General features: G+C 41.8%; 1 protein-coding gene across 2 annotated transcripts in view; it reads right to left on the bottom strand.

Annotated features, from left to right (window-relative positions):
* SLCO2B1 (solute carrier organic anion transporter family member 2B1) overlaps positions 1-25,423 on the bottom strand; it is a 105,723-nt gene extending 80,300 nt beyond the window's left edge. Inside the window, exon 1 of one of the 2 annotated variants that reach the window (XM_016921614.4) lies at positions 25,021-25,423. The gene's annotated coding sequence lies outside the window, so the exon portion shown is untranslated. The remainder of the gene's footprint in view (positions 1-25,020) is intronic. The other variant, XM_063783249.1, reaches the window with a different exon arrangement.
* Between the last annotated feature and the right edge of the window lie 2,532 nt (positions 25,424-27,955).

Genomic DNA, 27,955 nt, shown 5'->3' with positions numbered 1-27,955 from the left:
GATGACTTAATCTAAAATCTGCTTGGGAAGACTAATCTGAATATGCTTAGCATAACTTCTCTCTTCTCTCTTGCCTCCTTCCTTACATGCTCCTCTGCTCCTCCATTTGGGCATTTTATAGAGGCTTTTTCTCATGCAGGGATATTTGGGGTGGTTCTACCATGCCTAGGACTGGGAAGGAATCTCTCTAATTTTGGAGTTTCGTTTTAAGAAGTCCCATGCTCTTGGATATATGCCATGTCCTTCAACCTAGTGATATTACATGCCCTCTGCTTTTGTTCAGACCCACAATTCATTCAGAACTGAAGTGGGGAAAAGAGGTATGATAATTGGGCCCCCTTAATGACCCTCAACAGTTAACTTGACAACTAGTCACTGAATATACTTGATTCCAAAACCACACAGCCTGTCTGATTTGAAATGTCACTGGATTAGCTGAAAATGAACCAGCCGTCTTGGTCTTGGGCTACCAAACCTAGGAGTCAAGACTTCACTGAGCTGAGATAATATGATGATTGTACTAGCCATTAGGGTTTTCAAGTAGTTACCAGTATAGAAAAGGTCTTTTTTTTATTATATTTTAAGTTTTAGGGTACATATGCACAACGTGCAGGTTTGTTACATATGTATACATGTGCCATGTTGGTGTGCTGCACCCATTAACTCGTCATTTAACACTAGGTATATCTCCTAATGCTATACCTTCCCCCTCCCCCCACCCCACAACAGGCCCCGGTGTGTGATGTTCCCCTTCCTGGGTCCATGTGTTCTCATTGTTCAATTCCCACCTATGAGTGAGAACATGTGGTGTTTGGTTTTTTGTCCTTGTGATAGTTTGCTCAGAATGATGGTTTCCAGCTTCATCCATGTCCCTACAAAGGACATGAACTCATCATTTTTAATGGCTGCATAGTATTCCATGGTGTATATGTGCCACATTTTCTTAATCCACTCTATCATTGTTGGACATTTGGGTTGGTTCGAAGTCTTCGCTATTGTGAATAGTGCCGCAATAAACATACGTGTGCATGTGTCTTTGTAGCAGCATGATTTATAATCCTTTGGGTATATACCCGGTAATGGGATGGCTGGGTCAAATGGTATTTCTAGTTCTAGATCCCTGAGGAATCACCACACTGACTTCCACAATGGTTGAACTAGTTTACAGTCCCACCAACAGTGTAAAAGTGTTCCTATTTCTCCACATCCTCTCCAGCACCTGTTGTTTCCTGACTTTTTAATGATCGCCATTCTAACTGGTGTGAGATGGTATCTCATTGTGGTTTTGATTTGCATTTCTCTGATGGCCAATGATGATGAGCATTTTTTCATGTGTCTTTTGGCTGCATAAATGTCTTCTTTTGAGAAGTGTCTGTTCATATCCTTTGCCCACTTTTTGATGGGGTTGTTTGTTTTTTTCTTGTAAATTTGTTTGAGTTCATTGTAGATTCTCGTTATTAGCCATTTGTCAGATGAGTAGATTGCAAAAATGTTCTCCCATTCTGTAGATTGCCTGTTCACTCTGATGGTAGTTTCTTTTGGTGTGCAGAAGCTCTTTAGTTTAATTAGATCCCATTTGTCAATTTTGGCTTTTGTTGCCATTGCTTTTGGTGTTTTAGACATGAAGTCCTTGCCCATGCCTATGTCCTGAATGGTAATGCCTAGGTTTTCTTCTAGAGTTTTTATGGTTTTAGGTCTAATGTTTAAGTCTTTAATCCATCTTGAATTAATTTTTGTATAAGGTGTAAGGAAGGGATCCAGTTTCAGCTTTCTACATATGGCTAGCCAGTTTTCCCAGCACCATTTATTAAATAGGGAATCATTTCCCCATTGCTTGTTTTTCTCAGGTTTGTCAAAGATCAGATAGTTGTAGATATGCGGCATTATTTCTGAGGGCTCTGTTCTCTTCCATTGGTCTACATCTCTGTTTTGGTACCAGTACCATGCTGTTTTGGTTACTGTAGCCTTGTAGTATAGTTTAAAGTCAGGTAGCATGATGCCTCCAGCTTTGTTCTTTTGGCTTAGGATTGACTTGGCAATGCGGGCTCTTTTTTGGTTCCATATGAACTTTAAAGTAGTTTTTTCCAATTCTGTGAAGAAAGTCATTGGTAGCTTGATGGGGATGGCACTGAATCTGTAAATTACCTTGGGCAGTATGGCCATTTTCACGATATTGATTCTTCCTACCCATGAGCATGGAATGTTCTTCCATTTGTTTGTATCCTCTTTTATTTCCTTGAGCAGTGGTTTGTAGTTCTCCTTAAAGAGGTCCTTCACGTCCCTTGTAAGTTGGATTCCTAGGTATTTTATTCCTTTGAAGCAATTGTGAATGGGAGTTCACTCATCATTTGGCTCTCTGTTTGTTGTTGGTGTATAAGAATGCTTGTAATTTTTGTACATTGATTTTGTATCCCGAGACTTTGCTGAAGTTGCTTATCAGCTTAAGGAGATTTTGGGCTGAGACGATGGGGTTTTCTAGATATGCAATCATGTCATCTGCAAACAGGGACAATTTGACTTCCTCTGTTCCTAATTGAATACCCTTTATTTCCTTCTCCTGCCTAATTGCCCTGGCCAGAACTTCCAACACTATGTTGAATAGGAGTGGTGAGAGAGGGCATCCCTGTCTTGTGCCAGTTTTCAAAGGGAATGCTTCCAGTTTTTGCCCATTCAGTATGATATTGGCTGTGGGTTTGTCATAGATAGCTCTTATTATTTTGAGATACGTCCATCAATACCTAATTTATTGAGAGTTTTTATCATAAAGGGCTGTTGAATTTTGTCAAAGGCCTTTTCTGCATCTATTGAGATAATGATGTGGTTTTTGTCTTTGGTTCTGTTTATATGCTGTATTACGTTTATTGATTTGCATATGTTGAACCAGCCTTGCATCCCAGGGATGAAGCCCACTTGATCATGGTAGATAAGCTTTTTGATGTGCTGCTGGATTCGGTTTGCCAGTATTTTATTGAGGATTTTTGCATCGATGTTCATCAGGGATATTGGTCTAAAATTCTCTTTTTTTGTTGAGTCTCTGCCTGCCTTTGGTATCAGGATGATGCTGGCCTCATAAAATGAATTAGGGAGGATTCCCTCTTTTTCTATTACTGGAATAGTTTCAGAAGGAATGGTACCAGCTCCTCCTTGTACCTCTGGTAGAATTCGGCTGTGAATCCATCTGGTCCTGGACTTTTTTTGGTTGGTAAGCTATTAATTATTGCCTCAATTTCAGAGCCTGTTATTGGTCTATTCAGAGATTCAACTTCTTCCTGGTTTAGTCTTGGGAGGGTGTATGTATCGAGGAATTTATCCATTTCTTCTAGATTTTCTAGTTTATTTGTGTAGAGGTGTTTATAGTATTCTTTGATGGTAGTTTGTATTTCTGTGGGATTGGTGGTGATATCCCCTTTATCACTTTTTTTTTGCATCGATTTGATTCTTCTCTCTTTTCTTCTTATTAATCTTGCTAGTGGTCTAGCAATTTTGTTGATCCTGTCAAAAAACCAGCTCCTGGATTCATTGATTTTTTGAAGGGTTTTTTGTGTCTCTATTTCCTTCAGTTCTGCTCTGATCTTAGTTATTTCTTGCCTTCTGCTAGCTTTTGAATGTGTTTGCTCTTGCTTCTCTAGTTCTTTTAATTGCGATGTTAGGGTGTCAATTTTAGATCTTTCCTGCTTTCTCTTGTGGGCATTTAGTGCTATAAATTTCCCTCTACACACTGCTTTGAATGTGTCCCAGAGATTCTGGTATGTTGTGTCTTTGTTCTCGCTGGTTTCAAAGAACATCTTTATTTCTGCCTTCATTTCGTTATGTACCCAGTAGTCATTCAGGAGCAGGTTGTTCAGTTTCCATGTAGTTGAGCAGTTTTGAGTGAGTTTCTTAATCCTGAGTTCTAGTTTGATTGCACTGTGGTCTGAGAGACAGTTTGTTATAATTTCTGTTCTTTTACATTTGCTGAGGAGTGCTTTACTTCCAACTATGTGGTCAATTTTGGAATAGGTGTGGTGTGGTGCTGAAAAGAATGTATATTCTGTTGATTTGGAGTGGAGAGTTCTGTAGATGTCTATTAGGTCCGCTTGCTGCAGAGCTGAGTTCAATTCCTGGATATCTTGTTGACTTTCTGTCTTGTTGATCTGTCTAATGTTGACAGTGCGGTGTTAAAGTCTCCCATTATTATTGTGTGGGAGTCTAAGTCTCTTTGTAGATCTCTAAGGACTTGCTTTATGAATCTGGATGCTCCTGTATTGGGTGCATATATATTTATGATAGTTAGTTCTTCTTGTTGAATTGATCCCTTTACCATTATGTAATGGCCTTCTCTGTCTCTTTGATCTTTGTTGGTTTAAAGTCTGTTTTATCAGAGACTAGGATTGCAACCCCTGCCTTTTTTTGTTTTCCATTTGCTTGGTAGATCTTCCTCCATCCCTTTATTTTCAGCCTATGTGTGTCTGTACACGTGAGATGGGTTTCCTAAATACAGCACACTGATGGGTCTTGACTCTTTATCGAATTTGCCAGTCTGTGTCTTTTAATTGGAGCATTTAGCCCATTGACATTTAAGGTTAATATTGTTATGTGTGAATTTGATCCTGTCATTATGATGTTAGCTGATTATTTTGCTCGTTAGTTGATGCAGTTTCTTCCTAGCATCAATGGTCTTTACAATTTGGCATGTTTTTGCAGTGGCTGGCACTGGTTGTTCCTTTCCATGTTTAGTGCTTCCTTCAGGAGCTCTTTTAGGGCAGGCCTGGTGGTAACAAAATCTCCAGCATTTGCTTGTCTGTAAAGTATTTTATTTCTCCTTCACTTATGAAGCTTAGTTTGGCTGGATATGAAATTCTGGGTTGAAAATTCTTTTCTTTAAGAATTTTTAACATTCTTTAATTTTTTAAATTTTAACGTTCTTTAAGAATGTTGAATATTGGCCCCCACTCTCTTCTGGCTTGTAGAGTTTCTCCCAAGAGAGCCACTATTAGTCTGATGGGCTTCCATTTGTGGGTAACCCAACCTTTCTCTCTGGCTGCCCTTAACATTTTTTCCTTCATTTCAACCTTGGTGAATCTGACAATTATTTTTGCTCTTCTCGAGGAGTATCTTTATGGCATTCTCTGTATTTCCTGAGTTTGAATGTTGGCCTGCCTTTCTAGATTGGGGAAGACCTCTTGGATAATATCCTGAAGAGTGTTTTCTAGCTTGGTTCCATTCTCCCCATGACTTTCAGGTACACCAATCAGACGTAGATTTGGTCTTTTCACATAGTCCCATATTTCTTGGAGGCTTTGTTCATTTCTTTTTACTCTTTTTTCTCTAAACTTCTCTTCTCACTTCATTTCATTCATTTGATCTTCCATCGCTGATACCGTTTCTTCCAGTTGATCGAATCGGCTACTGAAGCTTGTGCATTCGTCACGTAGTTCTCGTGCCATGGTTTTCAGCTCCATCAGGTCCTTTAAGGACTTCTCTGCATTGGTTATTCTAGTTGCCATTCATCTAACCTTTTTTCAAGGTTTTTAACTTCTTTGCCATGGGTTCGAACTTCCTCCTTTAGCTCGGAGTAGTTTGATCGTCTGAAGCCTTCTTCTCTCCACTCGTCAAAGTCATTCTCCATCCAGCTTTGTTCCGTTGCTGGTGAGGAGCTGCATTCCTTTGGAGGAGGAGAGGTGCTCTGATTTTTAGAATTTTCAGTTTTTCTGCTGTTTTTTTCCCATCTTTGTGGTTTTATCTACCTTTGGTCTTTGATGATCATGACGTACAGATGGGGTTTTGGTGTGGATGTCCTTTCTGTTTGTTAGTTTTCCTTCTAACAGTCAAGACCCTCAGCTGCAGGTCTGTTGGAGTTTGCTGGAGGTCCACTCCAGACCCTGTTTGCCTGGGTATCAGCAGTGGAGGCTGCAGAACAGCAGATATTGGTGAACAGCAAATGTTGCTGCCTGATTGTTCCTCTGGAAGTTTTGTCTCAGAGGAGTACCCGGCCCTGTGAGGTATCAGTCTGCCGGGTGCCTCCCAGTTAGGCTACTCGGGGGTCAGGGACCCACTTGAGGAGGCAGTCTGTCCATTCTCAGATCTCAAGCTGCATGCTGGGAGAACCACTACTCTCTTCAAAGCTGTCAGACAGGGACATTTAAGTCTGCAGAGGTTTCTGCTGCCTTTTGTTTGGCTATGCCCTGCCCCCAGAGGTGGAGTCTACTGTGGTGGGCGCCACCCAGTTCAAGCTTCCCAGCTGCTTTGTTTACCTACTCAAGCCTCGGCAATGGCGGGCAACCCTCCCCCAGCCTCACTGCCACCTTGCAGTTTGATCTCAGACTGCTGTGCTAGCAATGAGCAAGGCTCCGTGGGTGTAGGACCCTCTGAGCCATGGCCGGGATATAATCTCCTGGTGTGCCATTTGTGAAGACCATTGGAAAAGCGCAGTATTAGGGTGGGAGTGAACCAATTTTCCAGGTGCCATCTGTCACCCCTTTCCTTGGCTAGGAAAGGGAATTCCCTGACTCCTTGTGCTTCCTGGGTGAGGCGATGCCTCGCCCTGCTTCGGCTCACGCTCGGTGCACTGCACCCACTGTCCTGCACCCACTTTCCAACAATCCCTAGTGAGGTGAACCCGGTACCTCAGTTGGAAATGCAGAAATCATTCATCTTCTGTGTCACTCATGCTGGGAGCTGTAGACTGGAGCTGTTCCTATTTGGCCATCTTGGCTCCTGAGCCGAAAAGGTCATATTTTGAACCTTCAAGTCCTTAAAACCATAATCTAAAAAGGCTAACATAGAATTTGCATTGCCCATCTCTAGAAGTATAATTTGGTAGAGGGGACAGTTGGACTATCAGGAATAATGCTGATTTTTCAGAGCTGTTCTTGGTCTACAGTGGAGAACCCCCAAGATTACTTTTACTTAGTGTCAACCCCCTTAACTAAACCCTTGCTCCTTCCATACCTGTTATCCTTTCCTTAATGACTGAGCCTCAGGCCCTGATGCAGAATAGACTAATGTGGGTAGGGGAACAAGATAATGGGGGAGCAGATCCCTGTCTTTCCTAATCTGCCATTGCATATTGCCACTTCCACTGCAAACTCTGGGATTTCAACATTAAACATTGGGCTGGCTTCATAATTAAAGGCTCTGCCACCTTTATCAAGTGTGAAAATGTGAAGGATAGGGTAGGATGTGTTTCAGAGGAGGCTGGAGAGTCAAGCATCCTCAGCTCCTCTGGCTCTTCCCATATATCCTCACCCAGTTGCCACAGTCTCACTCTTTGCGAATCAGAGCAACACTGACCATAAAACAGACTGTATTTGGGTATTTGCAGTATTTGATTAAGCTGCAGTTTTTACAATGCCTGTGATGAATTTCTAATTTGGGCATTAGCAATCATATAGGTTGTAGGTTTGCATGACAGCTATATACTTTCTTATCTACTTCTAGCTGTACTCCCTGCCTCTTTTTTTTCTTTTCTTTTCTTTTTTCTTTTTTTTATTTGAGACGGATTTTCATTCTCCAAGCTGAGATCATGCAATGGTACAATCTCAGCTCACTGCAACCTCTGCCTCTTGGGTTCAAGTGATTCTCCTGCCTCAGCCTCCTGGGTAGCTGGGATTACAGGCACACACCACCATGCCCAGCTAATTTTGTATTTTTAGTAGAGACAGGGTTTTACTATGTTGGCCAGGCTGGTCTCGAACTCCTGACCTTGGGTGATCCACCTGCCTTGGCCTCCCAAAGTGCTGGAATTACAGGAGTGAGCCACCCAACCCGGCCCCCTCCCTGCCTTTTAAATGTACTTCACTTAAACCTGTAAAAAGTAAACTAACTCAGTTCGATCCTTAAGTTTTTTTATTCTTTTGAAATTGTTCAGTGGTGGGTTCTGGTGGATTAGGTTATTCAGATTAAACTTCCCAGTGAAAAGAATGAAAAATTCTAGATTGCATATTTAAATTTATCAATTACATTATAGAGTTGATAAGATACTATGGAACAATGAGGCCAAAATTGGAAGGAATACAGACAGGCAAAGAAAAGAAGCAGAATTTCCTCTGAGGGAATTTTGTGAGACAAAGTAACAAACATTTCTAACCTTGAAAATTCAGATTTTTACTTGTTTGCCTCATGGGATGGGGAAGTGGGAGGGGACAGAAATAAAAGACCAAAGATGCTTAAGGTGGAGAATTTAATGAAGAGTTACTTCACCACAGTAACCTTGAACTTCAATGGGCTACATCCTTTAATCAGTGAACCAGAATTATGATAGACCTTCTGAAGATCTGGATCCCAGGATCATATCTCCTGGGTATTCTAAGGAACCTCATAACTTACCTTTGCTTAAGGTGGTCCTGGAGTGTCCTCAAGTGCCTGATAAAAACAAACATAAAACCTGCTAGAAGAAATTTGATTCATCCCTAGATTTAAATTATTTTTCTTCTTTCTTTCCCTTTCTTTCTTTCTTTCTTTCTTTCTTTCTTTCTTTCTTTCTTTCTCTCTCTCTTTCTTTCTTCTTTCTTTCTCTTTCTTTCTTTCTTTCTCTCTCTCTCTTTCTTTCTTCTTTCTTTCTTCTTTCCTTCCTTCTTTCTTTCTTTCTCTCTTTCTTTTTCTTTCTTTCTTTCTTCCTTTCTTTCTACCTTTCTTTTTTTTTTCAGGGTGTCCCTCTGTTGCCCAGGCTGGAGTGCAGTGCTGTGATCTTGGCTCACTGCAACCTCCACCTTCCTGGGTTCAAGAGATCCTGCCACTCCAGCCTCCTGAGGAAGAGCTGGGACTGCAGGTGCATGTCACCATGCCCAGCTTATTTATTTATTTTTTTGTAGAGACAGGATTTCACCATGTTGTCCAGGCTGGTCTCAAACTACTGGGCTCAAAGGATCCACCAGGCCCACAAGGAAATAAATAAAAGCACCAGAGTGAGATTAGGCAGAAAAACATAAATGAGTATTGGAATAAACAGTCACATACAAAACTATTCTTATTATGTTTAAATAGATAAAAGATGATTAAAATATTTGAATAAAACAAGAAAATATAAAAAGTGACCTAAAACTTTAGAAAAAAGAATGAAATGGAACTTTTAGAAATAACTAATAAAATAGCTGAGACTCAAAACTCAATGAACAAATTTAATAGTAAGTTTGATACAATTGAAAAAAGAGTTAGTGAACTGGAAGACAGGTCAAAATGAAGCTTGGAAAGACAAAAACTATAAAAAGCACAAAAGAGAGAGTATGAACCTAAGACTCAAGTAAAAAGGTCTGATATATGTTAATCCTATTCCCAGAAAGAGAGAAATAAGTGGTGTATTAGGGTTCTCCAGAGGGACAGAACTAATAGGATATATGTACATATGAAGGGGAGTTTATTAAGGAGTATTGACTCACATGATCACAAGGTGAAGTCCCATGATAGGCCATCTGCAAGCTGAGGGAGAAAGAAGCCAGCAGTGGCTTAGCCTGAGTCCAAAAGCCTCAAAAACAGGGAAGCCGACAGTGCAGCCTTCAGTCTGTGGCCAAAGGCCCGAGAACCCCCACCAAACCATTGGTGTAAGTCCAAGAGCCCAAAGGCTGAAGAACTTGGCGTCTGATGTCCAAGGGAAGAAGGAACAGGAGGAAACATCCAGCATAGGAGAAAGATGAAAGCCGGAAGACTCAGGAAACCAGCTTATCCCACCCACCTTCTGCCTGCTTTGTTCTAGCCAGTTGGCAGCCCATTGGATGGTGCCCACCTGCATTGAGGGTGGGTCTTCCTCTCCCAGTCCACTGACTCAAATGTCAATCTCCTCTGGCAACACCCTCACACTCACACCCAGGAACAATACTTACCAGCTATTTAGGCATCCTTCAATCCAATCAAGTTGATGCCTAATATTAACCATCACAAATGGGTAGAGATATTATTTGAAGAGCAAATGGCTAAGAATGTTCATAAGTATAAAGACACCAAACAACAGATTTAAGGAGCTCAAAAAAGAAAACCCAAGCAAGATAAATAAAAAGAAATATATTACCTAGGTACATAATAATGACATAGTAGAAAACAAACAAACAAACAAAACTAAGAGAAACCTTAGAAGTAGCCAGATAAAAAAAGACTGCTCAATAGTGACACTGGAAGCCAGAGCCTTTGGAATTATTTCTTCCAGAAATAATTATAAAATGCTGAAAAAATAATAACTGCCAGAATTCTAGCCAAGTGAAAATATCTTTCAAGCCCAGGCTGGAGTACAGTGGTGCGATCTCAACTCATTGCAACCTCTACCTCCCAGGCTTAAGCAATCTTACCACCTCAGTCTGGCTAATTTTTGTATTTTTTGTAGAGATGGGGTTTTGCCATGTTGCCTAGGCTGGTCTTGAGCTCCTGGGATCAAGTGACTCACCCCCTTGGCCTCCCAAAGTGCTGAGGCACTGCACCCAGCCAGTTCAATGTATTTTTAAATTACCCTTGGTACAGTGTATTGAAACCAGGTTTAAATTATTAATTTTTTAAGATTTCCCTTGGGATTTTCTCTTTGACCCATGAATTATTTAGGAATATGTTGTTTAATTTTCAGTGTTCAAAGGCTCTCTTGTTATGTTTCTGTTATTGATTTTTAGTTTAATTCCGTTGTGGTCAGAGAACACATTCTGTATGACTGCAATTCTTTTATATTTGTTGAGATTTGTTTTAAGGCTCATGGTATGGCTTATCTTCATATACGTTCTGTGGGCACTTAAAAAATGTGTTTTGTTTTTTTTTTGAGATGGAGTCTCACTCTGTTGCCCAGGCTGGAGTGCAGTGGCACAATCTCAGCTCACTGCAACCTCCACCTCCATGGTTCAAGTGATTCTCCCATCTCAGCCTCCTGAGTAGCTGGGACTACAGGTGCATGCCACCATGCCTGGCTAATTTTTTGTATTTTAGTAGAGATCGGTTTCACCATATTGATCTGGCTGGTCTCAAACTCCTGACCTCAGGCAATCTGCCCGCCTCGGCCTCCCAAAGTGCTGGGATTACAGGCGTGAGCCATCACACCTGGCCTGAAAAAAATGTGTACTCTTTTCTTGTTGAGTGGAGCATTCTGTAAATGTCACAGTTGACCCTTTTGGTGATGTGGAGTTCTATATTTGTACTCATTTTCTGTCTAGTTGTCCTATCAATTGCTGAGAGAAGAGTGTTGAAGTATGTAACTATAATTATGGATCTGTCCTTTCCTTTCAGTTTTATCAGTTTTTGCAGTTCTGTTGTTTTGTGCATACACATTTAGGATTGCTTTGTGTTCTTAGAAGATTGGCCCTTTTATCACTATGTAATTTCCCTCTCTGTCTCTGATTATTTCTTTGCTCTGAAGTCTACCTTATCTATGTTGGTATAGCCACTCTTTTTTTTCTTTCCTTCTTTTTTAAGGAGATGGGGTCTCATTCTGTTGCTTAGGCTGGAGTGCAGTGATGCAATCATGGCTCCTTGCAGCCTCAAACTCCTGGGCTCAAGATCCTCCCATCTCAGCCTCCCCTGTAGCTAGGACTACAGGTGTACACTACCATACCTGGCTTTGTGTGTGTGTGTGTGTGTGTGTAGACAAGGTCTCACTATGTTACCCAGGCTGGTCTCGAACTCCTGACCTCCAGAGATCCTCCCACTTTGGCCTCCCAAACCACTAGTATTACAGGTGTGAGCCACCATGCCTGGCCTCCTGTTTTCTTCTAGTTAATGTTTGTATTATACATCTTTCTCTATCCTTTTACTTTCAACCAACTTTATTATCATAGTTGAAGTGGGTTTCTTGTAGGCGGCATATAGTTAGGTCATTTTAAAAATCCAGTCTGCCAATCTGTGTCTTTTAATTGGTCTATTTAGACTATTCACATTTAATGTAATTGTTGATATGGTAGGCCTTAAGTCTGCCATTTTATGTTTTGCTTTCTGTTTATTCTTTTTTTCAATTCTTTGTTTTCTTTATCCTGTCTTCTTGTGAGTTACCTGAACATTTTTTAAGCATTCCATTTTGATTTATCTATAATGTTTTTGAGTGTTATCTCTGCATGTAGCATTTTTAGTGGTTGCTCCAAGTATTACATTATATATATATATAACTTATCACAATTTATTGCTGTTGACATTTTATCACTTTGAGTGAAGTAGAGAAACTGTTGACTAAAGAAAAAAAATCAAGCCTTTAAAGTTAGTTTTATTCAGAAATCTTACTGAGGACTGTAGAATGAGGACTACAGCCTGAAGGCAGTTGTTCAGAGAGATTCTGTTAGGCTGGTCTGAAAGTGTTTTAGCTCAGAGTGTGCTCTGATCTACACTACAGAAGAGTGTGCTTCTGATCCCCTACAGAAAGTAGGGTATTCAGTACATGTAAAATCACATCAAAGTTTGGGGGCAAGAGTACATCTGGTTATAGATTACCAAAGTACATCTGGTTATAGATTATAGATGCATAATCACTAACCCTCTCAGATGTTATCTTATGAGTAGGAAAAGGCAAGGACTAAAGTCATTGATATGGTTTGGCTCTCTCCCCACTGAAATCTCATCTTGAATTATAGTTCCCATATTCCCCATATGTTGTGGGAGGGACCCAGTGGGGGGTAATTGAATCATGGGGGCAGTTACCCCCATGCTGTTATTATGATAGTGAGTGAGTGCTCATGAGATCTGATGGTTTAATAAGGGGCTTTTCCCACTTTGTTTGGCACTTCTCCTTCCTGCTGCCCTGTGAAGAATGTGCCTGTCTTCCCCTTTGCCTTCTGCCATGATTGTAAGTATCCTAAGGCCTTCCCAGCCACAGGGAACTGTGAGTCAATTAAACCTCTTTTCTTAAATAAATTACCCAGTCTTGGGTATTTCTTCATAGCAGCGTGAAAACAGACTACAGCAGTCATTTGTCTTTTAAGGAATGTAGTCACTCAGGCAAGAGACATGAGGGGCCATGTGCTCTACTCCGTCTTGTTTTCAAAGCATCTCTCTGGAGAGCTGCACTTGTCATAGAGTCAGGGCTTTGTGAAATTATGCAGGCAAGCAGAAATGGGCAAACGTGGCTTCTTATGTTTGTTACTTTGTCTCACAAAATCTTACCTAAATTTCCTTTCCTTTACACTCCTTCTTTTATAATATAATCGTCCTAAATCTTTCCTCTATATACACTTAAGACCATATCAGCAGTGTTTATAATTTTTGCTTCTATTGTCAAACATAACTTGGAAAGCTCAAGAGGAAAAGAAAAATCTATCTACCAATATCTTTACTATTTTCATTTCTCTTTCTTCCTGCCTGATGTCCCAAGAGCCCTTCTTTTATCATTTCCTTTCTGCTTAGAGAATTTTCTTTAGCCATTCTTTTAGAATAGGTCTTCAGGTAACAAATTCTCTTAGTTTTCTCTCTTCTGAGAATATCTTAACTTCTTCTATATTACCAAAGAATGTTCTTGCTGGATAAAGGACTCTTGGTTATACAGTTCTTTTCTTTCAGAACTTCAAAAATGTTCCATTTCTTTCTGGCCCCCATAGTTTCTGATGATAAACCTACTGTCATTTAAATTGTTTTTTCCCTACAGCTAAGGTGTCATTTCCCTCATGCGCTTTCAAGATTTCTTCTTTGTCTTTAGTTTTCTGAAGTTTGACTATGATGTGTGTTAGGGTGGATTTCCTTGGGGTTCTCTATTTGGGGTTCACTTAGTTTCTTAAAGCTGTAGGTTTATGTTCTTTACCCAACTCAGGAAGTCTTTAGCCATGATTTATGTAGGTTTTTTTTTCAGTTCTACCTATTTCTCCTATTCTTCTGTAACTTCAATGACACTAGATCTTTTGCTAGCCTTCCACAGGTCTCCAAAGCTTTATTATTTCAGTCTGTTTATCACTGTTCAGACTGATTTCTTTTATTCTATCTTTCTCTTTATTGATTCTTCCTCTGTTTATTCTTCTGTTGAGCCCATCTATTGATTTTTTTATTTTATTATAATTTTCAGTTCTAAAATTTCCATTTGGTTCTTTTTTACATCTTCTATTTCTTCGTTGAAATTTTCTATTTTTTGGCTGGACATGGTGGCTCACGCCTGTAATACCAGGACTTTGGGAGGCTGAGGTGGGCAGATCACTTGAGGTCAGGAGTTCAAGGCCAGCCTGGCCAACATGGTGAAACCCCATCTCTACTAAAACAAAAATTAGCTGGGTGTGATGGCACATGCCTGTAGTCCCAGCTACTTGGCAGGCTGAGGCAGGAGAATCGCTTGGACTCGAAAGGCAGAGGTTGCCATGAGTCAAGATTGCACCACTGCACTCCAGTCTGGGTGACAGAGTAAGACTCTGCCTCAAAAAAAAATTCTATTTTTTAATTTGTTTCCAGTGCCTTTGTTATTGCTCATTGAGGCATTTTTATAATGACTGCCTTAAAATCTTCGTCAGATAATTCTCTGACACAATGGTGAAGGGGTTGTAGGGGAGCTTAAAGTACCTAATATCAGCCTGGAACTGGTGGAAGTTTAGGCTCCCCATTTGGCTTTTGCTGGTGGAGGTGGAAGTTGAGCCACAGTTTTCTCTGTGGTATTTGGCAAGTATACAAAAGTTGTTTCCCAAAAGTTTCCTGTCTCGCTAATTGCCCCTGTTCTGGCCTTTTGGGGTTAAACAGACTACCCTTTCATTGGCTTTTTTTTGTTTGTTTGAACCTGTTGACATTTCCAGGTTGCTAGCTTCTTCAGCTCTAAGTCTGAGATTTATGAAGCAAAAGGAAAATTCCTGGAACCCAGTATCATGCTGTTCTTTGTGTCCCAAGGTCCTAAGCCATTCTGCCTTCTTCTTCCCCCCTTTCATAGTCTTCTTTTGTTTGATTTATATATAATATTCAGGATTTTAGGTTGTACTTAGCAGGAGGAATAGAGAAAAGTACATCTACTCCATCTTCATGAAAGCAGAAGTCTACATTGCTTAATTTTATCTTTTCTGTTTTTAAAGTTTTTTTTGAAGTTCATCACTATGAACATCTCTTCTGGATCAATTACTGACAAATTTTTAAAAACTCTGAACACTTCCAGAAAGAAAAAGCAGATCATCTACAAAGAAATAAGATTCAGATTGATACCAGATTTCCTAATAGGAGCACTGGATACAAAAACACATAGAAGCAATAATTTTAAAGTACTGAAGAAAAATAACTTCAATTTACAGTTTTATATCCAGCTAAATGTTCATTAATAATATAATGGCTAAATAGATTGTATATTCACACCATTTTATAATGTATACTATACATTATAAAACAAACTCAACAATATTATAAACACAATACTGAAAAAAAAAAACAGACACAGAAGGGTAAATACCATATGTAGAAGTCACTGTTGGTAATCCATGTATCTGCTATGAATATTAGCTGCTAACAGCTCGCAGCTATGTTATTCTCTAGAGAGTTGCCTTCAACTAATTTTTCCTGCCAGGAAAAATGTCTTGTAGTTTACACCTTTTCCCCAGGAATAACCTATAGTGATGACTAACTGATGAGGGGATATAAAAGGTATCCCTCCACTCCAAGGTAGAGCAATGCTATAGTGCCTTTCACACTCCGGAGCACCTGTGGAATGAGGTTCAATTTCAGTTGAAACTCATATTTGCCTAACTTCTCCTGCACTATCCCGCCTCCCTCACTCCCTTACAGGTCTCATCTGAGAATACTCCCTCAATAAATCACTTGCACAAGAATCCCTTTCTCTGGCTCTGCTTCTGGGAAGCCGAGCCCAAGAAAGTTGGTGCCAGGAGTAGTTCTTGAAGACAGATTCTGAGGATGAGATTCTGTAAGTGGATCACTCACTATCTGAATGGCAATGAGGACCCTGTCACTGACGGTAAACAAGAGATTGCGGCCTATGCTACAGGAATGTGATTGCTAAGACTTTTACCTGCTGCAAGCTGGCTGGGACCTAGATAAAGCAGCTGCAAAAGCTTGTGCATCATCTCTAGTGTTTTAGAGGTATGGCAGAAGTAAAAACCTTAAGAACTGTGGGATTGGAGGATGTTGCTAAAAGGACAATGATGTATTGAAGGGTAGAGAGAAAACAACAGACTCAGATGTATTAATCCCCAGTGCAAAGTGTGAGAGTCAGAGGCTCTCCTTGACAGCATCCTCTGCAGAGGGCAGACAAGCTGAAGACTAAGCAAAGGGCTTAATCACAGAAGTGTTACAACTTTGGAGAAACCTCAATTCTCAGAGCATCCACAGCAAAAGAGGCATGAAACAACCAAGTGGAGAGGATGACTTGGCCAGGCACATGCATGGGTAACCAGCAAAGCAGGGGCACCAAAAATACTTCTTAAGATAATTTGACCTTTGATATTTCAAAGCACCTTTCAATTAGTCCATCACAGGAAATACCAGAATTTGGCTGGACTCTCTTACACTTATTTTACAGAGTAGGGTTCTTGTTTTATTTGAAATTATATAATGGATCCTAAGTAATGCAATGTGGTGCATATGGCCAAAAAGACACTGTTTTCTAGCACATAGGACTTGCCCCAGAAGGTCCTCCCCATTTTACAGAAGGAAAACTCAGAGAGGCTAACTTACCTAAGGTGACATAGCTAAAATGTATTATAACTGATATTCAAACCCAGGGCTTTCTAATTCTGGACCCTGTGCCCTTAATCTCTATGGAATACGATAGCACACAGGCCTGGGAATGAATCCCTGGGTCTGAATTGCAGCCCTAATATGACACATCTGTGTTAGTATTGGCACATCATTTCACCTCTCTGGGCCTCAGTTTTCTCCTCTTGGCTGTCTATCTCCCCTGGCTCTTCTGAGGACCAGATGGAATAAGGTAGTTAAAAGCTGCTGCATTGGTTGTAAAGTTCTGGAACCCATGAGGGCTGTTAATGATGTTTTTCTCATTATTGGCAAATTCCAGGGGCAAGTCTCCTCCCAACATCTGCTCCACAAGGGCCCAAAAAGTTAGTCCTGGGTGCCTGGGGGCACAGTGCCCAAAGGAGCACCATCTTGAGGGAGAGGCTCCAGCAGGCCTAGCTGAAGGGAAGGGCCAGAGGGTTTAATGGGACACAGCTCAGCACCTACCTGGCTCTTCCCTCTGGGGCCAGATTTGGAGACACAAAGGGGACGGGCTTGGCAGATGAGTGAACTGGGGGTAAAGTGCCCAGAGTTCAGCAAAGACTAGGATAGGAAGACAGGGTAGAGAGATGGGGGAATGTGGAGCGTGGGCCAGGGATCCAGAAAGACAGATGGGGTGTGCACATAGGCAGGTGCCCAGGATCCAGGTGCATGCCTGGGCTGTGAGGCCTTTGGCCAGATATCCTGGCAAGTCTGGGCAATGGATGCACTCACAGATGGGATTCAAATCTTCTTGGCCAAGGCCTTCCCACAGGGAGAAAAGGCTGATGACAGCAGGAACCACTGGAAACACTAGAAAACTTTGAGCTCTTTCATTTTCCAGGCTCTTTGTAAGCATACCTAAGCATTCTCTACATAAAGAAAACCCCATGAGGTCACAGATCAGGGCCAAAAGGCTCAGAGAGGGGAAAGTGACTTGCTCAATGTCACACAGCTGGAGTTAGGAGCAGGGGTTGACTCCCGGTCTGCACACGTAACTGCTAAGGTGCACATGACATAATGAAGGTCAAGAACCTGGCTCTGCTGCAGTGCTCCCTCAGTGCGAGAGCCCTCACCCTTAGGGGTGTGGGTCATGTGACATCTGTCTCTGAACCCCCACTCTGCAAAACACAGAGGGACACTCAGAAAATAGCTCATTGATTTGGAAACCTCTCAGAGATGATTTCCTCAAACCCCTCACTGTACGGATGAGAAAATCAAGACTCAGAGACCCACAGTCACAGCAAGAGTGTTAGAGCTGGCCCGGGAGGCAGGACTGTGGGTTGCCAGGCTCCAGGAGTAGCCTCTGCTCTCACTCACCAACTGTGACCTTGAAGGAGGGCCTGGCCTTCTCTGACCTCAGTTTTCTTCATTAGTTGAAGGGGCATAAGCACTTCCTGGCAGAGCTGTCTGATGGGGAGAGATGATGTACAGAAAGTGCAGGATGGACATTCAGGTGGCTGGTTTTTCTGACCCCTCTTCCCCACCAGCACTGTAACAACCCAACAGGAAAGATCTGCTCGGGCAAGTTCTGTGCCCTGGGAAAATGTCTTTTGGCCCTAAGCACAGGGCTGTATTACTTAGATGTAGTATATAATTCAAAATAAAATAAGAACCCTAACCTATAAAATAAGTGTTGAGACAGTCCAGCCAAATTCTGATATTTCCTATGATGGACTATTTGAATGATGTTTTGAAATATCAAATGTTACATTCTCTCAGGAAGTATTTTTGGTGACCCTGCTTTGCTGGTGACTCAAGCCTGATATGACCCTTGGATAGTCCTGGCAGTGAAAAGCCTTGGACCACCTCTCCGCTGGGGTGTCAGCAAAGCAGTGAAAGGAGGAATGGGGAGGAGAAAGGGCAGCTGGACTGGATGGCCTCTTAGGGCTCCTCTGGCTATGACCTTCTTAGTTTCTGTCACTCAAACCCCCCAACTCAGCCTAACCTGGAGACAGTCAGCCCATGACTCACACTCTGACTGCAGCAATGTCCAGGGAAGTGCAGTTAGCATCGTTTTGGGTGCATTGAAAACCTGTCTATTGGACCTGTTGGGATGGGGCTCTAGTTAACTGAGCATTATCCCTTTAGAACGATGATAGTCCATGTTCAACTCCTCTACTGCTCATGGGGGTGACCTCTGAGATTCTTTATCAGGGAGCTCTCACACAGGAGGGTCATCTGTCCCATGTTCATTTTAGACAAAGCATTTTCCAGTCACCACTTCAAAATCTGGGAGCCAGGCTTCACAATCAATCATAGAGCAATGAGCAACCCAGGACTGTCTTTTTTTTTTTTTTTTTTTTTTTTTGGAGACAGAGTCTCGCTGTTACCAGGCTGGAGTGCAGTTGTACAATCTTGGCTCACCGCAACCTCCACCTCCCGGGTTCAAGTGATTCTTCTGCCTCAACCTCCTGAGTAGCTGGGATTACAGGTATGCGCTACTATGTACACCCGGCTAATATTTGTATTTTTGGTAGAGACAAGGTTTTGCCATATTGCCCAGCCTGGTATTGAACTCCTGGCCTCAAGTGATCCCGTCCACCTCGGCCTCCCAAAGTGCTGGGATTATGGGCATGAGTGACTGTGCTTGGCCCTGATAGCTGGTTTTGTGATCCTCACTTTCCTCCCAGCCTTCACCCTCAAGTGGGCTCTGGTGTCTGTTGTTTCCTTCTTTGTGTCCATGTGTACTCAATGTTTAGCTCCCACTTAAAGTGAAAACATGCAGTATTTGGTTTCCTGTTCTGCATTAGTTCACTTAGAATAATGGCCTCCAGCTCCATCCATGTTGCTGCAAAGGACATTATCTCATTCCTTTTCATGGCTGCATAGTATTCCATGGTGTATATGTTCCACATTTTCTTTATCCAGTCTACTGTTGATGGGCATTTAGATTGATTTCATGTCTTTGCTATTGTGAATAGTGCTGTGATGAACACGTATGTGCATGTGCCTTTATGGTAGAGTGATTATTCCTTTGGATATATACCCAATAATGGAATTGCTGGGTCTAACGTTAGTTCTGTTTTTAATTCTCTGAGAAATCACCAAACTGCCTCCCATAGTGGCTGAACTAATTTACATTCCCACCAGCAGTGTATAAGCATTCCCTTTTCTCCACAACCTTGCCAGCATGAGTTATTTTTTGAGTTTTTAATAATAGCCATTCTGACTAGTGTGAGATGGTATCTCATTGTGGTTTTAGTTTACATTTCTCTAATGATTAGTGACATAACCCTTATTTTTTAAGTTAATATGTACATTTTAGGAAACTTAAAAACACAAGAAGTAAAGAACAAAGTCACCTACAATCACAAGCAGTTTACAGTTTCTAGGTCCTCTGTGAATATAGGTATAACATCCAGTTTTATGAGATTGAGATTGTACAGTATGAATCGTGATTTCTTTACACATCACGAATGCTTTTGTTCTAGAAAAGAATGTAGACGTAGTTCCAAGAAAATCAAAGAAAAACTGCTCATGGAATCACTGGAGGTCAAAGAGCAGCAATGTGGATGTGGACCTGAAGCTGGCAGGACCGCCCATCAGAGGCTTCTCCTGAAGTAGGCTAAGCCAGTATTTCCTCAGCTCCAATGCACCAGTCCAGGGCTTGACCCAAGCACATATGTAGTGAGCACATGTCAAAGTTTTCAGAACAATCCCTGAAAACTTTGAGACAGGCTTCTCTTGTCTTTGGACAGCTACAGCTTTCAGTTATCTGGGTCCCTTCTAGCAACAATGGCCCTCATGACTGCTCCTTTTGGCTTTGAGGAGGCGGAGCCAATAGCAGAGTGGGCAGACAGTGACTAAACAGAACACCTGCTGGGCTGCAGCAACCGGGAGAAAGGAAGACAAAAGCGACCCGGGATGTGCCTGGAGTCTCTGCTTGGGAACAATAATGGAAAGGTCTACCTTTGGTTTAGGCTCTATCAGGAGTGAGTTCTCCAAGAGAAGGCATTTGCCCCTCCTGTCACAAAAGCCTGAGAGGCCCCCACACAGAGAGACGGGGGACCTAGAGAGCTCAGCAGAGTACACGATTTATTATTATTATTTTTGAGACGGAGTCTCGTTGTCTTATCCAGGCTGGAGTGCAGTGGCGCAATCTCAGCTCGCTGCAACCTCCACCTCTTGGGTTCAAGTGATTCTCCTGCCTCAGCCTCCCAAGTAGCTGGGACTATAGGCTTGCACCACCACAGCTGGCTAATTTTTGTATTTTTAGTAGAGACAGGGTTTCACCATGTTGGCCAGGCTGGTCTCAAACTCCTGACCTCAAATAATCCTCCTGCCTTGGACTCCCAAAGTGCTGGGATTATAGGCATGAGCCACCATGGCCAGCAGAGTACATGATTTTATTTATTTATTTATTTTTGAGACGGAGTCTTGCTCTGTTGGTGATCTCGGTTCACTGCAAGCTCCGCCTCCCAGGTTCACGCCATTCTTGTGCCTCAGCCTCCCGAGTAGCTGGGACTACAGGGGCCCACCACCACGCCCGGCTAATTTTTTTGTATCTTTAGTAGAGACGGGGTTTCACTACGTTAGCCAGGATGGTCTCGATCTACTGACCTCGTGATCCACCCACCTTGGCCTCCCAAAGTGCTGGGATTACAGGCGTGAGCCACCACCCTTATAATTTTTAAAGTCATAATTATAACAATTTTTAAAGTCAGTATTATAAAATAAGGCATTTTTGGTGAATTCTAGCCTCCATTCCTGCTCCTTCCACCTATTGCATCCCCTTTAAAGAAACCATTTTTATTCATTAAAACATTTTTCTTTCTATTTTTAATAGAAGATATTTTCACATTTACACATATATATAATTTATAAATATTGCTATGTGATACATAAATATGACTATAGAGTTATATTTCCACTCCTTCTGAATGAATAGTAGTTTACTATAGTCTACTACTATACAAGGTGTTGTGCCCCTTGATTTTTAAAATGTAATCAGCAGTTTATAGAGATAAAATTTTTGTTTAAGGTGGGAAAAATTACAATGTATTTGTACACTGGTGGGAATGATTCAGTAGAGAGAAAAATTGGTTATGGAGGAGAGAGGGGAGATTTGAAGTGAATGGCTTTATTTTTATTTTTTGAGACAGGGTCTCCTTCTATTGCCCAGGCTGGAGGGCAGTGGCACAATCATGGCTCACTGCAGCCTTGACCTCCTGGGCTCAAGCAATCCTCCCACCTCAGCCTCCTATGTAGCTGGGACTATAGGCATACACCAAGATGCCCAGCTAATTTTTTATTTATAGGAATGGGGTTTTGCATGTTGCCCAGGCTGTGACTGACTTTACATAAGGGCATGAGGAGTTCATCTGTGGTCACAGGTAGGAAAGCGCAGTGTGTGGGTGCAGAGGCTGGTAGGTGGGTGGTTGTGGGATGACAGTCTGTGGGAGTTATCACTTGATTGCTGGAGTGGCGATGGGAAGAGGTATTGGTGGACTGAGGAGTGAAGAGAAGGTGTGAAAAAGTCATTGAGAAGAGGAGATGAGAGAAAAGAACAGAGACATATAGGATGAGGGTCTGGCAGTATCAAAGTCCCACTTGAGTTAGGTTTGTTATCTGAGGAGCCTCCTCACACTAAACTCACATGAGGCACACTTACATCCGGAAAACACTGTCTTAAAATTGATCTCATTTTTATCTCAGAGTGCAGTGCTCATTCTGAGTCATAGTGTGTCTGACTAATGGTCCTAATTTTACTGATTCTCTCCAGTAGAGGTTTGGTTTTTTAACCAAACATTGGGATGCTTACATAAACTAATGTGTTTTACATGTGGCAATGATCTGAATTTTTTAAACCTAATCATTTATCTGTCCTCAAAAGCGGCTACCTAAACCGCTTCGCAAGAAAATTAAAACTGTCAGCTAAATGACATAGCTGTCATTCACATAGTAAGTACATATATCATGAACCTACTATGTGCTATATTTTATATCTCGATGTAGCTGGGAGAGGGAGAAAGAGTAAAGATAAAAAGATAAATTCTAATATATCAAAAGCTAGTTTAAAATATTTCTAAAATCAAAACATTGAGCTCAAAACCTGACTTCAATTATCACATGTAGTAAAAATACTTAGTCATTTTGCAGTCATGAGACAATGATTCCATTACTAGAATAATATTTATTGAAATGCCATTTCTTCTGCATTAATTATATATATATATATATATATATATATATATATATATATATATATATATATTTGAGACGGAGTGTCACTCTTTCACCCAGGCTGGAGTGCAGTGACACGATCTCGGCTCACTGCAACCTCCGCCTCCTAGGTTCAAGCAATTCTCCTGCCTCAGCCTCCCAAGTAGCTGGGACTACAGGCGCAGGCCTCCATGCCTGGCTAATTTTTGTATTTTTAGTAAAGATGGGGTTTCACCATATTGGTCAGGCTGGTCTCAAACTCCTGACCTCAGGCAATCTACCCGCCTCAGCCTCCCAAACTGCTGGGATTACAGGTGTGATCCACCGTGCTCGGCCAATTTAATATATTCTTAATGGTAAATAAAATAAAATACTTACACTAAATTCTTATTTTGTGCTTTCTGTTTATATTTCAAATAGCATGATTCAATTTAATTCCTTTTATCCTCCTTTTATTTCCTGAATGATCTGCATAACTTTGTCTAATTTCAACTTTGAGGGCTTCATTTTTTTGTAAACTTGCTAAAATTTTTTTTTTTTGGTTCTAAGCAATATTTGTTTTAAATAACCTGTCCACTTTTTCTGTGCTATCTTTAAAATAATAAAACCTCTATCACTGAATGCTACTTCCACATATATGTGGAAATTAAACAAGAGACTTCTAAATAACCAATGGGTAAAAGAAGAAATAACAAGGGAAATTAGAAAATAATTTGAGATGAATGAAAATGAACACACAACATGCCCAAATTTATGGGATACAGCTAAAGCAGTACAGAGAGGGAAATTTATAGCTGTAAACACCTATATTAAAAAGAAAACAAATCTCAAGTCAATACCCTAACTGTTTATCTTTAGAAATTAAAAAAGAAAAGCAAACTCAACTCAAACAAGAAGTGGGCATAAAATAACAAAGATTAGAACAGAAATAAATGAAATAGAGAATAGAAAAATAAAGAAAATCGACAAAACCAAAGTTGGTTCCTTGACTATATCAATAAAACTGTTAAAACTTTAGCCTACCAATATAAAAAGAGATAAGACTCCCATTACTAAAATCAGAAGTGAAAGAGGGGACATTACTATAGACCATATGGAAATAAATAAGAAATGTTAAAGGAACAGATCACCACTCAATATCAGAAACAAAAGGCTGAATGTATCACTAGTGTAAGCACAGGATGCTATGGTTTATGATATAGTCTGTTTTTGAGAAACACAGGGAGCTGATCTTACACAGGGCTGTGGAAAATGTGGAGATCTGGGGTTGGTGGACTTTCAAAGATGGGAGTGTTTAGGGATTAGTTTGCTTTTAGCTATGGAAGTGTGGTTACTGGAGTTAAACCATTGCTGAGTGGCTTTTAGATTCGCTGACTTTCAGAAGTGTGGGTACTGGCTCAAAGCTGTAATTAAACAATTAAGTATGTTTCTTTGTTTGTTTTTTGAGGTTTTTGGGAAACAGTCTCACTCTGTTGCCCAGGCTGGAGCACAGTGGTGTAATTTCGGCTCACTGCAACCTCCACCTCCTGAGTTCAAGCAATTTTCATGCCTCAGCCTCCTGAGTAGCTGGGACCACGGGTGCACACCACCACGCCCAGCTAATTTTTTTTTTTTTTTTTTTGTATTTTCTTAGAGACGGGGTTTCAGCTATGTTGCCCAGGCTGTTCTCAAACTCCTGAGCTCAGGCAATCCACCCACGTTGGCCTCCTAAAGTGCTGAGATTACGGGTGTGAGCCACCACGCCCAGCCAGTTAAGCATGTTTTAAACAAGTTCTGATCATTGTTACTATGGCTATAGAAAAGCCAGTCATTTCCTAGCAGGATGAGGAGAGTTTTATTCTCAGAGGTAATAAAAGAAATCCTATTTTATCCCATAATGTTATAAAAGTAAGTCTTAGAATGTTGGCTTTTTATACAAAGAAATCTCAGCCAACAGTTTTACTCTCTCCTATTTTGGTTCATTCTCTTTAGTAAAACAAAATAGGAAATCCAAAAGGATTCTAAATTTTAGTTTTTGTTTGTTTTCTCCTACTTATTGCAATTCTCTTAACTGTTGCACTCCATATGGGTTATTTCAGCCCAAGTGCCCAAGTCTTTTAGTTACTTTCATACATAACATCTCGAAAGCCTTAAGTCATTCTTATGCTGCCAAAAGATGGCTTTTTAAGGCTTATTAGGGATCTCATCATGTCTAAGAAATGGAAAACAGAACAAAAGAATCCACCTAACCACCTGGTGATTTCGCAGGATTCTTTGCCTTTAACTTAAGAGAGCTTAGTCTTCTCCCCCAGAAACATCTTTAGCACTTACCTTTATGGCACCAAAGCGAAGATCCACATAAATTTATCCCAAACCAAAATTCTTCTCTTTAGCAAGTAGTGAGTAGATCCAGACAGGAGGAGACAGCACATACAGTTCTGCTTGTGATTCAGAGAAACTTCCCAAACCATCTTTAGCTCCATCATGAAGTTTATCAGGTCAGGAGAGGGCTGTAACCTCTGTTGTACCATGTTTTCATTTCCATCGTGTTCTGTACTCAGCTGCTAAGGACTTAGTAACCTCCCAGTCTGCAGTTGAAAGTCTGCAGTCTGCAGAGGTCTAATAGGGAAGTCTCTTCTGCAGGCTGAAATGAAACCTTCATGCATGGGTTTTCCCCTGGTCCTGGGCAGAAGCATCAGGCCGGGTGTAACAGGGTCATCTCAGTCATCACTGTGACTCAGCATCCTCAAAGCTTCTGGGTTTGAAGCTGGGATAGTCCCTGCACATGCACACCCCATTCCATTTGAAAATGTGCTGACTGCTTGGCCCAGAAGTTCTACTTCTAAGGATCTGTCTATCTCCGAGAAATATTTGAGCACATGTGACCCCAAATGCATGTTAAAAGGAAATTAATTATAATAGTTTTCATAATAGCAAGAATGAGATAGAACTTAAATGTTCATCAACAGATGAGTTATTAGACAAACTATGTTGTATCTGTACTACAAAATGCCAAATATCAGATACAAAAAAATGAAGTAGATCAGACACAGAAAAATTCCAAGACTTATTGAATTAAAATATGCTATACAATAAATACAGAATGATTCAATTTACATTAAAAGAAAAGCAAAACCATACACACATACACAAACACATGCGCTTAGAAAAATCTGGAAGAAACACACCAAATCAGTAATAATGTTTACTTCTGGAGCATGGAGGAAAAATGTGGGTAAGAATTGGTGTGAAGAAAACTAACTCTTCTTTCTTTTTTCTTTCTTCCTTCCTTTCTTTCTGACAGGATCTCACTCCATTGTTAAGACTGGAGGAAAAATATGGGTAAGAATTGGTGTGAAAAAAAACTTTCTCTTTCTCTCCCTCCCCTCCCTCCCTTCCCTTCCCTCCCTTCCTCCCTTCCCTCCACTTCCTCCCTTCCTCCCTTCCCCCCCTTCCTCCCTTCCACCACTCCCTTTCTTCCTGGGTCTCACTCCATTGCTAAGGCTAGAGTGCAGAGGCACAGCTGTGGCTCACTGCAGCCTGAACTTCCCAGGCTCAGGTGTTTCTCCTGCCTCAGCTTCCCTGGTAGCTGATGGGTCCGGAATTGGTGGGTTCTTGGTCTCACTGACTTCAAGAATGAAGCCACGGACCCTCGCGGTGAGTGTTACAGCTCTTAAGGTGGCGCGTCTGGAGTTTGTTCCTTCTGACGTTCGGATGTGTTGGGAGTTTCTTCCTTCTGGTGGGTTGGTGGTCTCACTGGCTCAGGAGTGAAGCTGCAGACCTTCACGGGGAGTGTTACAGTTCTTAAGGCGGCACGTCTGGAGTTGTTCGTTTCTCCCGGTGGGCTCGTGGTCTCGCTGGCTTCAGGAGTGAAGCTGCAGACCTTCGTGGTGTTACATCTCTTAAGGCGGCGCGTCTGGAGTTGTTCGTTCCTCCTGGTGGGCCTGTGGTCTCGCTGGCTTCGGGAGTGAACCTGCAGACCTTCGCGGTGAGTGTTACAGCTCATAAAAGCAGTGTGGACCCAAAGAGTGAGCAGTAGCAAGGTTTATTGCAAAGAGCGAAAGAACAAAGCTTCCATAGTGTGGAAGGGACCTGAGCGGGTTGCCACTGCTGGCTCGGCAGCCTGCTTTTATTCTCTTATCTGGCCCCACCCACATCCTGCTGATTGGTAGAGCCGAGTGGTCTGTTTTGACAGGGCACTGATTGGTGCGTTTACAATCCCTGAGCTAGACACAAAGATTCTCCAAGGCCCCACCAGAGCAGCTAGATACAGAGTGTCAATTGGTGCACTCACAAACCCTGAGCTAGACACAGGGTGCTGATTGGTGTGTTTACAAACCTTGAGTTAGACACAGAGTGCCGATTGGTGTATTTACAATCCCTGGGCTAGACACAAAGGTTCTCCAAGGCCCCACCAGAGCAGCTAGATACAGAGTGTCGATTGGTGCACTCACAAACCCTGAGCTAGACACAGGGTGCTGATTGGTGTGTTTACAAACCTTGAGCTAGACACAGAGTGCCGATTGGTGTATTTACAATCCCTGAGCTAGACATAAAGATTCTCCAAGGCCCCACCAGAGCAGCTAGATACAGAGTGTCGATTGGTGCACTCACAAACCCTGAGCTAGACAGAAATGTTCTCAACGTCCCCACCAGATTAGTTAAATACAGAGTATGGACACAAAGGTTCTCCAAGGCCCCACCAGAGTAGCTAGATACAGAGTGTCAATTGGTGCATTCACAAACCCTGAGCTAGACACAGGGTGCTGGTTGGTGTGTTTACACACCTTGAGCTAGATACAGAGTGCTGATTGGTGTATTTACAATCCCTGAGCTAGACATAAAGGTTCTCCAAGGTCCCACCAGAGTAGCTAGATACAGAGTGTCCATTGGTGCATTCGCAAACCCTGAGCTGGACACAGGGTGCTGATTGGTGTGTTTACAAACCTTGAGTTAGATACAGAGTGCCGATTGGTGTATTTACAATCCCTGAGATAGACATAAAGGTTCTCCACGTCCCCACCAGACTCAGGAGCCCAGCTGGCTTCACCCAGTGGATCCCGCACCGGGGCTGCAGGTGGAGCTGCCTGCCAGTCCTGGAGCCATGCGCCCACACTCCTCGGCCCTTGGGTGGTCGATGGGACTGGGTGCTGTGGAGCACGGGGCGGCACTCATCGGGGAGACTGGGGCCGCACAGGAGCCCAGGGAGGGGGTGGGAGACTCAGGCATGGCGGGCTGCAGGTCCCGAGCCCTGCCCCACGGGAAG

Source organism: Pan troglodytes, chromosome 9 (assembly GCF_028858775.2).
Source record: "Pan troglodytes isolate AG18354 chromosome 9, NHGRI_mPanTro3-v2.0_pri, whole genome shotgun sequence".
NCBI lineage: Eukaryota > Metazoa > Chordata > Mammalia > Primates > Hominidae > Pan > Pan troglodytes.
This window is presented reverse-complemented; position numbering and strand designations above follow the sequence as displayed.